Source organism: Myotis davidii, unplaced genomic scaffold, assembly GCF_000327345.1.
Source record: "Myotis davidii unplaced genomic scaffold, ASM32734v1 scaffold1619, whole genome shotgun sequence".
In the NCBI taxonomy this organism is placed as follows: Eukaryota; Metazoa; Chordata; class Mammalia; order Chiroptera; family Vespertilionidae; genus Myotis; species Myotis davidii.
The window spans coordinates 230,831-244,041 of NW_006290598.1; the positions used below are offsets into that span (position 1 = coordinate 230,831).

The 13,211-nt window shown below is 42.6% G+C and overlaps 1 pseudogene; it reads right to left on the minus strand.

The window, feature by feature from the left end:
- Nucleotides 1–2,940: 2,940 nt before the first annotated feature.
- LOC102774391 lies at nucleotides 2,941–3,238 on the minus strand (annotated as a pseudogene).
- Nucleotides 3,239–13,211: the final 9,973 nt, after the last annotated feature.

The window sequence follows — 13,211 nt, forward strand, 5'->3', positions numbered from 1 at the left end:
GAGCAATTATATGCAAAAGCCTCTGCACACAGCTTGGGTCGGGCAGGGTCTCAGGGAATCAACAGGCGGAGCAAGCAGCTATGGCTGCTCCTCATTCCTGCCCTAAGAGGCCCCAGGTCTTACTGTTCTGCGGTAATCGCTGCAAGCACCTCTGAGAGAAAGCCACCCTCGAGTTCTGCCCACTGCCAGACAGTCTAGCTTCTCCCCATATGAGTCTGGGTCCCCAGAGACTCGCCCAGAACTAGAGTTCAGAGCAGTCGGGAGCTTGAGTCTCCCTCCTGATAGAAAAAGACAACCGAGTCCTCAGCTGCCAGCCCTCTCTGCATGCGCCTCCGTACCTCTGCACTTTACTTTCATACCGCACCTCCTCTGAGTCTCAGTGTGCTTTTCTCTTTTCTTCTAGTTGTAGAATTCCCACTCATCCAGCCTTCCTGTGGTTCTGGATGATGTCCGTTTTGTCTTTTAGTTGTATTTTTGAAGTGGTTGTGCGAGGCAGCAATTTCTAGTGTTTACCTATGCTGCCATCTTGGTTTTCTCCTTCAGTAACCATTTCTAACACACATTCGCTTATTCCTGATGACAATCCAAATAGGCAGAAATAATAACCACAATTTTACAGATTAAGTTATGCTAATTAAGTAATTGACCCAAAGGTCACTATCACTGGTTAAGAGGACAAGCTGGAATGCAAACACCAAAACCCATTTTTTAGCTACTATGCCTTGCAGCCTTAGGAAATAATGTTTATATTTAACTACTGCAGTCACAATTTTTTGAAGCTTAATATTTCTGACAACACTTACTGCTTAGAGACAGCAAAAATGTGTGCATCAGACTCTATTTCCTATCTTTATATTTTGAAATTAGAGGGAAAGAAGGAGATTAGCTTAAAATTATTCTAATAAAATAAAATACTAGCTCATGACTTTTTGTTTAAGTATCTTGGTTAGCTGACAGAACTTTGAGGAAACCTTTTAAGGAAGGGAAAGCCTCAAAAATGAGGGTCCAAGAAAGAGTAGCAATATTTCAGTTGAGCTGGGGGACTGCACCATGGCTAGGTGGGAACCATGTCCACACTATAGGAGGGTTTTGCACAAGGCTGTTATAAGTTGGCCTGGCAACCATTTTTATGTACACAAGCCCTCCCACACTGAATTTTCCATATTAATGTGCTTCCATTGTTCTCAGTTGGGCTGCAGTAACTTTAGCCCTCTTCCAGATGTTTCCTGACATTAGCATCCAAGATGTGCTGGCCAGCTGTCTTTAAAATTGCAGGAACTCTGTGTTGTGTGCATTAGTTATGCAAATGGAAAAGCAAGGACAAAAAGCCAACAAAGAAGATAAAAAGGAACCTGGGGATGGGTTGGAGCAAGGCTTTATTGGCACATGGAGTGTAGATAGAAGGCCAAGAAAATAAGCTGTCTTTGATCAAGACCCCCAGCAGCCTTCACCACCACTGCCCACGCACAGGGATCAGTGTCCTCAGGTTCTAGGTCAGGCCTGGGTTTCTGGAAGCTTCCTCATTCTGGTGATCTAATAGGAACACACTGATACCCACAGATCTATCAACCCTCTAATCAGTTTCTCCTTTACTCTACTTTGTTAACAGAAAAATATCTGCATAGACCAGAAAACAATTCCCCAAAGTACAGTCGTCAGTAAATTAATACATATTTCATTTTAAAAAAGGATTGGGCAGTCAAATGAGTTTAAAAAGATGTATGTTAAACAAAGTTAAGCAGTATGTTTCCCAGGCACTCTCAGAGCTTCTGATTGTTCATGTACACTGTGAATATCAGAGAGAACCATTTCTGAGAGGACTAAGCCCACTTGAAGAGAGGCAATATAGCTTCTCAGCCCCAATCACCCTCTCAGAGGCTAAACTAACTGCCAACTGAATAGTTTTACAGATCCCAAACTTAACACATCTGTTACTGAACGCAATTGCCTATTATTTCTGCTCCGGCTCCAGCTTCCCTTTCCTGGATATGGCAGAATCTTCACTATTCTCCTAAACTAGAATCATAGCAGTTGTCCTCTATTTCTTTTGTTCTCATCGCCACCTTCCTATATTTACCACCCTGCTGTAAAAGGGCTACTGCTTTGACTTTCTAGTACCTCTATGGATGGGTACAGATTACCAACCTCAGGCTAGCATTCCTAGTTGATGACTGAACATTTCTATTTGGTTCACTACTAAATGCTGGGGCTGACCGGCAGACCCTGAGCAACAGATGAACAGATTGCTCTCACGCACATTTCTCTAAAAAAGGGCTAAGGGACTCTTTTACTTCAATAGTAAAAGCAGTCCTGTTCACCTGCCTCATTGGCTTTTTATTGTAACAACAGCTTGAACTCAAATTAACCTCTAGGCACAATCAGTGGGGCAAGTATCCTTGAGAAAGTATATGCTTCTACAAGGTCAGGTCTTTAAAGGCTAAACATAGAGATTCTAGCAAAATACCCCAGGAGATCAGACTTGCTTGAAAAGTCAAGGTTGGGGCTGCTGCCTTCAGCAGTCACCTCAGAAGCCCCCAACCTTTCAGAGAATCCTCCTTAACAGACATTCCAACCACGTCCCGTGCTTCCCCACAGCTAAACACTAAACGTGGGCTTATCAATGACTGACTTCAAGTCTTCCTCATCCAACAGGCGCATTTTTCCCAACTTTTTGTAACTCTCAACAATAAAGAATCACTATGTTCTCAACCCCACTGTGTTAGCTTTCTTTTTCTTGTTTGTTTTCATTTTTGTTTTATTTTATTGGTTAGTTCACTTTTTATTTTATTTTTAATTGTGGTAAAATATATGTAACATAAAATTTGCCATCTTATTCATTTTTAAGTGACTAGTTCAGTAGTGGTAAGTACTTTTACATTATTGTATAACCAATGTCCAGAACTCTTTTAATATTGCAAATCTAAAATTCTATGCTCTTTATTTTTTTTTCATATTTGAAGGTTTTTATTTTATTTTATGTACAAAGAGATAGCATTCTGTCATAAGGTAGATGTCTTGAACGACCCATTCATAGAAGTTCTTAATCCAACTTAATGAAGCCTATGTCCTTCGCGTACTGACGGAAACACTGGCGGCACATGTTGAGGCCATACTTCCGGATCAGACTGTGGCGGTTTGAGCAGACACGGCAAGAGCGAGAACCTTGGCTGAATTTCCTCGGATGGCTCCAGTAGAGTTGCTGGTGACCCATCTTGCTCACTCTGTAGCAACGAGGCAAAAGGCCTCTTTATTTTTTAAAATATATTTTTATTGCTTTCAGAGAGGGAATGGGAGAGAGAGATAGAAACATCAATGATGAGAAGGAATCATAGATCAGCTGCCTACTGCACACCCCCTACTGGGGATCACTCACAACCCAGGCATGTGCCCTGACAGGGAATGGAACTGAGACCTCCTGGTTTGTAGGTGGATGCTCAACCTCTGAGCCACACCAGCCAGGCAAATTCTGTGCACTCCCCACTTCACTCTCCTCCCATCTCCTCCTATTTTCTATAATCCCCATGTTGCTTTCTTTATAAATTCGACTATTCTAGTACCTCACATAAGAGGGATCATAAGTATTTGTCTTTTTCTAACTAGCTTATTTCACTTAGCATAATTTCCTCAGGGTTTGTCTATGTCAGGGGTCCTCAAAATTTTTAAACAGGGGGCCAGTTCACTGTCCCTCAGACCGTTGGAGGGCCGGACTATAGTTTAAAAAAAAAAACTATGAATAAATTCAGCAACAGGCAGCGATGGCAAAAACACCGGCGGGCCGGATAAATGTTTTTGGTGGGCCACATGTGGCCCGCAGGCCGTAGTCTGAGGACCCCTGGTCTATGTTATAGGATGTTTAAGGCTGAATAACACCTGGGTTGCTTCCACCCTTGGCCTATGGTGTATAATGCTACAATAAACATGGTGTACAAATATCTCTTTGAGAGTCTGCTTTTGATGCTTGTGAATATGTATCCAGTAGTAGAATTGCTGGATTATATGAATTATATAGGTTACTTAACATCTGCACTTTGGTTTCCTTGTCTGTAAAATTGATTTGATTACATTACCTATCTTGTAGGGTTATTGTAAAAATTAGATGAAGTAATATCTGCAGAACAATTATAAAACATTATCATTAACCCCTTTTAACAAGGAAATAATTTGAGGCATAAGGAAATCAAGTAACCTGACTAAGTTCACAGATCTAGTAAAAAGTGGAGCCAGTATACACACTCAAGTTCACAACTGAAGTCTGTTATTTTAAATACTGTGCCTAAGTGATTTTACATCCTAGTTGAGTGAAGCTTTTACTGAGTAACTCCACCCAACTTGATTATGGATTGATTTAATTATATGGCACAGTTTTGGAGGAAGATGGGGGAGAGGAAAGGAGGGAGCCTTAAACACCCAAAAAGAAAAAGATCAGAATTTGTATGTAACAGTAAAAAGTATGGAGAATCAGCAGTAAAATGTAAAATATAATTCCACTATTATTATTAGCATGCCTTGTCAAAAGTGATATAAACCAGGTAGATTCAACTCTGTTTTATTTTTGAGTAGCCAAGTCTCAGTAACCTGTAGAGTGTGTGTCTGTGAGTAGGAGTGAGGATGTGAGAGTTTATTTGTATGTGCTGGGAAGTGGATGTGAAATCTTGCACCCTAACTCCACTCACCTCATCAGTCATTTGACATTCACTGTCAAATTATTTCTCTCTCCTTTCTCTTCTTAGGGATTTATATGAAGACCATTCTTTATAAAAAATACATGTCTAAAATGAAAGAGGGATATGTAATCATCCTAATATATAAAAACCCACGGTCTATAACATTCAAAACAACCAAAGGCTCGAACAACGGGAAGTCTGTGCTGGGTTGCCATGGTGACCCAGCACTGACTGCTTCCACTGGGGGCACCCTGACCCAGCACTGACTGCTGAGGGGCTGCAGATTAGGCCCAAAGAGAGGCCTGGAGAGAAAATCAGGGTCTGATCTGTAGCCTCCATGGTGTAATGACCACATTTAAGGATCCCCAAAAGACCAACAGGGAGCCAGCTGAGTCCGATGCAAAAGCAAAAAGAGTCTTTATTCACACTAGCTCGGGCTCTCCATCCACCACACTCGCTGATGCAGTGGCAGGGGGTAGAGAGAGAGAGCCCTGTGGGAAGAGGGGTGTTATGGGGAGTTGGATAAGGGGAGGAGAGAGAACTGTGGGCCCTGCCGATTGGCCAGGTGCAAGTCGGGGTCTTGTTACACAGGATGTGGTTGTGTCTATGGCACGCACTTCCCTTGATTGTCATAGGTTTGTTTAAAGAAATCCTAGATGTGGCTAGCAGAGGCTTGGGCTTCTGGGAAGAAGCTCTTTGCTGAGCACATGGCTAATGGCTGCTGCCCAAAAATGGAGGATCCAGGGTAAGATGGAAGGCATAGCCCTCGCCCTTTCACATGGCAGCTGTTAATCAGCACTTGCCTCTCTCTTTCGCTCTGGGCCTGGCCAGCAGCTGCACTTGTCTTTCTCTCTGGCCTCCACTGGGGCTGCTGATCAACCCCAACTCTCTGATCAGACCTGTTGATAGGTCTGGAGATGCTGATGGCATAGAAACTAACCAATCAGAACCAAATCTGGGTGAAGTGTGAGGAGCCAATGGCTGCCTAGGAGGAGGAGCATTTGATGCTGACTGGCATAGAAACTGACCAATCAGAACCTAATCTGGGTGAACTGCAAAGGCAGAACCTAAGGTGGGGGACTGAGGAGAGGTTTTAAAGGCAACAGGTGTTTGGTGTAAGGTGTAAGAAAGTGGTTCAATTTTTTAATGACCGGTTTGGCAGTTTAGTGCATATGGCTAGCTATCAGTCCAGATATAGGGATTATGTATTTTTGTCTGCCAAGAGCATGTCCTCCTGCTGGAAAAGGCTTTTCATCTCCATTTAAGCAATCCTATCCTATATAAATATACCTATACTATTAAAAGGGTAATAGGCTAATTAGATCGGGTTGACCAGCCATCTTCCAGACGTCTGACTTCCTTTTGGACAAATCCATGGTGGTGGGGGCCGAGGCAGAGGCCATTAGGGGCGATCAGGCTGGCAGGGGAGGGCTGTTGGGAGTGAGGTAAGGCCAGCAGGGGAGGGCAATGGGGGCAAGATAAGGCTTGCAAGGGAGGGGAGTTAGGGTTGTTTAGACAGGCAGAGGCAATTGGGGGCAAGATCAGGCCAGTAGGGGAGGGCAGTTAGGGGTGATCAGGCAGACAGGCAGAGAGGTTAGGGGCAATCAGGCAGGCAGGCAGAGGGTTAGGGGCAATCAGGCAGGCAGGTGAGTGGTTAGGAGCCATCAGTCGCAGATTGCGAGAGGGATGGCCTAAACTGGTGGCAGGACATCCCCCAAGGGGTTCCTGATTAGAGAGGGTGCAGGCTGAGCTGAGGGAATCTCCCCCCATGCATGAATTTTATGCACCAGGCCACTAGTTATCAATAATATTTTACAACAATCACAGCTTTAAGTTCAGTACTTACGTTTCTTTATGATAATGCTTCTAAAAACCATTAAACAGCTAATAAGTTTTCCAGTAACTCTGCTTATTGCACAGGGAGATTACACAAAAATATTAAGTAAGCAATTTGTTCAGAGAGGCTTACTACTAATACCTGGTACACTCTAGTCTTTCATGAAGATGAGCTCATGGACAACTTTGGTGGTGTGGTCACTCTGAATAAAAGTGGTTCAGCTTATCCACATGTTTCATTGAGTGCCACCAAAGGCTGTGCAGTTACACCCAAGAGAGCTGCAAGATGCTTTTGTTTTGGGAGAAAATGGCACTGGAACTTATTTTATAGAGAAAAACTTACTAGGTGCCCAGCTAGCTCAGTCAGTACAGCATGAAAAAAGCTTACCTTAGCTGCAGGGCATACACAATCTGACCACTAGTTGTAGCCTTTGCAGACCTCTACCTTCAGCCTTCACCAGCTGGGCTTCTATCAAGATCACTCCACTGACCCTGCTTCTGCCAGGGTCAGGAGGCCAACTCTAATTCACCTCTGGTTTTCATCTCATTAGCACCTACTCTCTCAGCAGCATCAGTGGACCCAGTCTCTCTTTCTTGAAACATTTTCTTCTCTTGGTTTCTGTGGTCCTACATTTTCCTGGTTTTCTACCTACCACTCATGCTGCTGTTTCTGTCTTTGATAGCTTGTCTTCCATCCATCTGACTTCTACAGACAGAAGGCCCAGGGACCACAGGGGCTATATCAGGTTCCCACACAGAGCTCTCCATGTCCTCATGCTGTTCACATGCCAGGTATATTCTCATCTCAGGGAGTTTTCACTGGCTCTGCCTGGAACTCTATTCTCTCAGGTATCCAGAGTGCTAACTCTTCACTTCTTTGAAATCCTGAAGTCCACCTTCCTTATTTAAAAGCTCCACTCCTCTCAAAATGAATCCTCTCTTCCCTTTTTTATAACACTTCTCACCTTCTAAGATAATATATAATTCCTTGCTCTAGTACCAGTATATAATATACACACTAATACATAATAGGCAATTGATTGATTATTGATTCCAGAGAGGAAGGGAGAGGAAGAGAAAGATAGAAATATCAATGATGAGAGAGAATCATTGATTGGCTGCCTCCTGCATGCCCCCTTTTAGGGATTGAGCCCGCAACCCGGGCATGTGCCCCTGAACAGAATCGAACCCAGGAACCTTCAGTCCACAGGCCGACGCTCTATCCACTGAGCCAAATCAGCTAAGGCTTGATATATATCCTATATAATAAAAGCCTAGGTGGCATCGCCCGATGTCATCACAAGATGGCCGGCAAGGGAGGGCAGCTGTGGGTGATCAGGCTGGCAGGGGAGGGCAGCTGGGGGCGAACAGGCCAGCAGGGAAGGGTAGTTGGGGGCGACCATACCTGCAGGGGAGGGCAGTTGGGTGCAACCAGACTGGCAGGGGAGGGCAGTTGGGGGCCATAAGGCTGGCAGTGGAGGGCAGTTTGGGGCAACCAGGACTGCAGGGGAGGACAGTTGGGGGCGACAAGGCCTGCAGGGAAGGACAGTTGGAGGTGAGATCAGGCCAGGAGGGGAGGGCAGTTGGGGGCTACCAGGCCTGCAGTGGAGGGCAGTTGGGGGCGACCAGGTCTGCAGGGGAGGGCAGTTGGGCAAGATCAGGTTGACATGGGAGGGCAGTTGGGTGCGATCAGGCTGGCAGGGGAGGGCAGTTGAGGGTGATTGGGCCTGCAGGGGAGCAGTTAGGCATCAATCAGGCAAGCAGGGGAGTGGTTAGGGGGCAATAGGCTGGAAGGCAGAAGCGGTTAGGAGCAATCAGGCAGGCAGGCAGGCAGGTGAGTGGTTAGGAGCCAGCAGTCCTGAATTGTGAGAATGACGTCCAACTGCCGGTTTAGACCTGATCCCTGTTGGGCCTAAACCAGCAGTCAGACATGCCCCAAGGGGTCCCAGATTGGAGAGGGTGCAGGCCAGGCTGAGGGACAGCCCCCATGCACAAATTTTGGGCACCAGGCCTCTAGTATTTTTTTAAAAAATCAATATTTTATTGATTTTTTACAGAGAGAAAGGGAGAGGGATAGAGAGTTAGAAACATCAATGAGAGAGAAACATCAATCAGCTGCCTCCTGCACACTCCCCACTGGGTATGTGCCTGCAACCAAGAATCGAACCTGGAACGCTTTATTCCGTAGGCTGACGCTCTATCCACTGAGCCAAACCAGTTAGGGCTAGGCCTCTAGTATTTTAATAAATGATTCAATCTCCATGCCAACAACTGTCATTATATCTTCACTTGACTCTATCTCCTGAGCATCAGAAGTATATATTTAAATGACTACTCAACATCTGCATTGGAGTGTTTTAAAAGAATCTCAAAATTAACATGGCCAAAAAATGAACTGTTGGTGTACATCCTTCACCCAAACTTAGTTTTTCACAACGCAATAATTTAGCCAAGTTGCTCAGGCTAAAAACCTGGGAGTCATGGTTGATTTTTCCTTTTCCTGATGCTCTGTATTTAATCCATCAACAAGTCGCTTAATTGTTGTTCTACAACATATTCCCATCTTTCTACTTTTCACCTTCTTAACTGCCACCACTCTGTTCCAGCCATTATCATTTCTGACTAGGAGTACTGACATGACCCCCTCATTGGTATCCTTGCTTCTAATCATTAGCACCAACAGTCCAGAACAATGCAGTAAGCAATCAATTATGCAGATCTCTTGTTTTAAAAGCTGTAGCATAAAACCCCAAACCTAACCACAGGAGGTCTTTCACAAATTGCCACTCCAGTTCTGCTCCTTTCAACAGATTAAATTCATTCTCACTGCAAAGCCCAGACATTTGCTATCCTCAATGCCTGGAAAACTCTTCTCTCAGATCCCCTCCTCTCAGACATGGTCAACCAGGCCTCAGCTCAGGGTCACTCCTCAGAGAGCCCTTCTCTGGTCACACAATCTAAAGAGGGTACTCTCTGTCATATTTGTTTGCTTTCTTTTCCTCATAACATGTACCACTCTCTGAAGTGATCTTATACTTATGCAGTTAATTTACTTATGTATTATTGCTTATGTATTATCTGCCTTCATAGCCAATATGAACTTCGCAAGATCAAAGACTATGGCAGTTTTTTTATTATTGTTTAAAGTATTACATATGTCTCCTCCCCCCCCTCCATTGACCCCTTTCCGGCCATTCCCACCCCCCAGGACAAGCCTCACCACCCCAGTGTCCATGTCCATTGGTTATGCTAATATGCATGCATGCATACACACCACCCCCCAACAAGCCTCACCACCCCAGTGTCCATGTCCATTGGTTATGCTAATATGCATGCATGCATACACATCCTTTGGTTGATCTCTTACCCCCCACCCCTCCTGCCTTCCCTCTGAGGTTTGAAGATCTGTTCAGTGTTTCTCTGTCTCTGGATCTATTTTTGTTCATCAGTTTATGTTATTCATTATATTCCACAAATAAGACTATGGCAGTTTTGCTCATCATTGTATTCTCAGTGCTTAACACATTGTCTGACGAACAATAGATGCTCAGTTTATATTTCTTTATTGAATGAATGCTGAATGAAGTTGAAGTCATAAGAAGAAAGAAAGGGAAAAGAAAGGAGAAGGAAAGGGAAGCAAAGAAAGAGGAAGGAAGGCAGACTTTTATTTTATAGCTCTAAATTTTAAATTATTGAGAACTATGATAGGGAAAACAAAAGGAGAGAAGGGGGTGATTGAAAACAAAAAATTATTTCCCCAAATCATTTCTTTTCTTTTTATTTATTTACTTTAATCTTTATTGTTGAGAGTATTGCATATGTCCCCCTTTTTCCCCCATTGACCTCTTCCAGCCCCTCTCCTCCCCGCCCCCGCCACTTCCCCACCCCAAGCCAAATCATATTATTTTCTAACCATGGCGGTCTTCATGCTCAGTCCTTGATTTTCTATTTCACCAACATTCTCTTGCTTCTGAATTCTCCCGAATTTACATTTCCTGTGTTGTGGTATGATATGACCTCACTTCTTGACCATTTAAGTTTTTTTAGTTGCTGACAAAAGCTTACATTGAGAAGAAAAGCAGCATGGTCAACACAATTAGGATTGCATACCCTACCTTCATATTCTTGAACCTTATGAATAAGATTTTTTTTAAGTAGTCATAAGTTAGTCTGAGGCCAATCCCAAAAGCTAATTCCTATGGGATAGTAACAGCCCTAGCTTTCCTGATTATACTCAATACTCTAACATAACTGAAATAGCAACATTATTTGTTAATAGATATTCCCCAGTTTACTACTAAAGAGGACAGAAAGTGTGCCGAGCCAGCTCAGCCAAGGGTTTGCAAGCCTTGGGAGGTGAAGGATGTAGAAAAGACAGACAAAGAGATTAAGCTGGGTCTAGGTGGATCATCCTGTGCCTGGCTGAGTCCACAGAGAGAGATCCAGAGGCAAGCTGAGCCTTTATTTTATAGCCAGAGGTAAACAAGGTAGTGGTCACTATAGTTACAATGTTCTTGTGAGTATCACTTGTTTTGGCAGCGCTTTCTGCATCTCCCTCAGCCCATTAGCTACCCAGGTAAGATCTAGGGAGTGTCATAAGGTCAAGCCTAATTATGCTAAGAGGACTGTGCCCTCTAAGCTGGGACTTGTTTGTGGCTTTGCCAACTGGTCAGTCCCAGGCTTAACCCTATAGCCACGCCCTATAAGAAAGTATTTTGGAACCAATTACACTTTAGCACACCGCACACAAAAACATATCCTATTTAACCTTGACTATAACCCTAAGAGGCATATGCTATTATTATGTTATTGCTGATGTGGAACCTGAGGCTCAATCAAGTTATCTTTGTTCAGGTCATGCCATAAATAAGTGGGGAGAAAGGAGTCTGATGCCCAAAGCTATACCCACATTACCTTCCAAACCAACATCCACATTTGACATATCCTAGAAATGAGGGTAACTCTACAAAAATTAACAGGTTTTGTTAACTCTGGGGAGCAGGGTATGTGAGGAAGAGGAACGGTAATAGTAGGATATAAGAAGCGGTCTGAAACTTATGATTTGGGGTTGGGTTGGAGTTGGGGGAATCAAAGTTCAGAATATAATTTCCCATGTACTCAATATTAGTTTAAAAATATATCTCAATTTAAAATATTTTACTTAAAAAAACTTTTTACACATCAATCATTAGAAATTTAGGATTGTTTAAGCCAATTCTAAAAAAGAAAACAAACAACTAATTTCTCCTATAATGATGTGTATCTTAAATTTTTTTAGATATATTTTTATTGATTTCAGAGAGGAAGGGAGAGGGAGAGAGAGACAGAATCATCAATGATGATAGAGAAACATCAACTGGCTGCCTCCTGCACACCCCCCACTGGGGACCAAGCCCACAACCCAGGCATGTGCCCTTGCACAGAATCAAACCCAGGACCCTTCTGTCCACAGGCCACCACTCCATCCACTGTGGAAAACCGGCCAGCTCTATCTTGAATTTTCAAATCTATCAATTTATTTCACTTTTCTGAAGCAATTGTCCATCCCATAAAATGGAGATAATACTAGTAGAACTTCACAGATGTATCTCACATGGGAGTTGGAAGATGGGTAAATTAAACTTGTATGTGTGAATAAAATGCTCTACAAATATTAATTTCTCTTCCTATTACTTATGAAATCACAAAGTTAAAATAACAACAACAAAGAGTAGTGGATATTCCAGAAGAGACTACAACATATTTAACTAGATAAAAAAAAATTTCTCTTGTTTGGGGTAGAGTAACAACATTTATAACATGTCTTCTGACCTAGCTGGTTTGGCTCAGTGGATGGAGCGTCTGCCTGTAGACTGAAGGGTCCCAGGTTCAATTCCGGTCAAGGGCACATGCCTGGGTTGCAGGCTCCTCCCCAGTAGAGGGCGTGCAGGAAGCAACCAATCAATGATTCTCTCTCATTATTGATGTTTCTATCTCTCTCTCCCTTTCTCTCTGAAATCAATAAAAATATATTTTTAAATAAATACAAAAAAACATGTCTTCTTTGGAATATTGGTCTCAGGTTTGCTTACAAAGAAAATAGTGACAAACTTTGAGCATGAAATCTCTTTACTTAGTGAGGCTATTTGTATTGAATTCCAAAATTGCTGTTCAGATGCTATGAAGTCTCTGACAACTTAAGATAAATCTAATCATAGCTGTCAAAGGAGCAAAATGACAGATTTAAAGTAATCCTAAGAAATTTGAAACTACTCTAAATATACTGTGATTAAGGGATGGCCCAATGGAAAATAAAAATATCCTTATTTGGTATTAGGGGGAAAATGTTATTCTATATATTTGTACTTATACATTTACTGATTGATGGTTGAGACCTTATATGTAGTTCAGGATAAGTTCACAGAATTAACAGGTTTAGAAAATAAAAATTTTTCATAAGGGAAATTCAACAGAGAATCATAAGAAAAAATAAAACTATGAGACGTGCATGCACATGGACAAAAATTAGCTTTACTCTATTTTTCTTTAATGGGAAATCCTTTATTTATTTATTTATTTATTTATTGAGACCTTATGTAGTTCAGGATAAGTTCACAGAATTAACAGGTTTAGAAAATAAAAATTTTTCATAAGGGAAATTCAACAGAGAATCATAAGAAAAAATAAAACTATGAGACGTGCATGCACATGGACAAAAATTAGCTTTTCTCT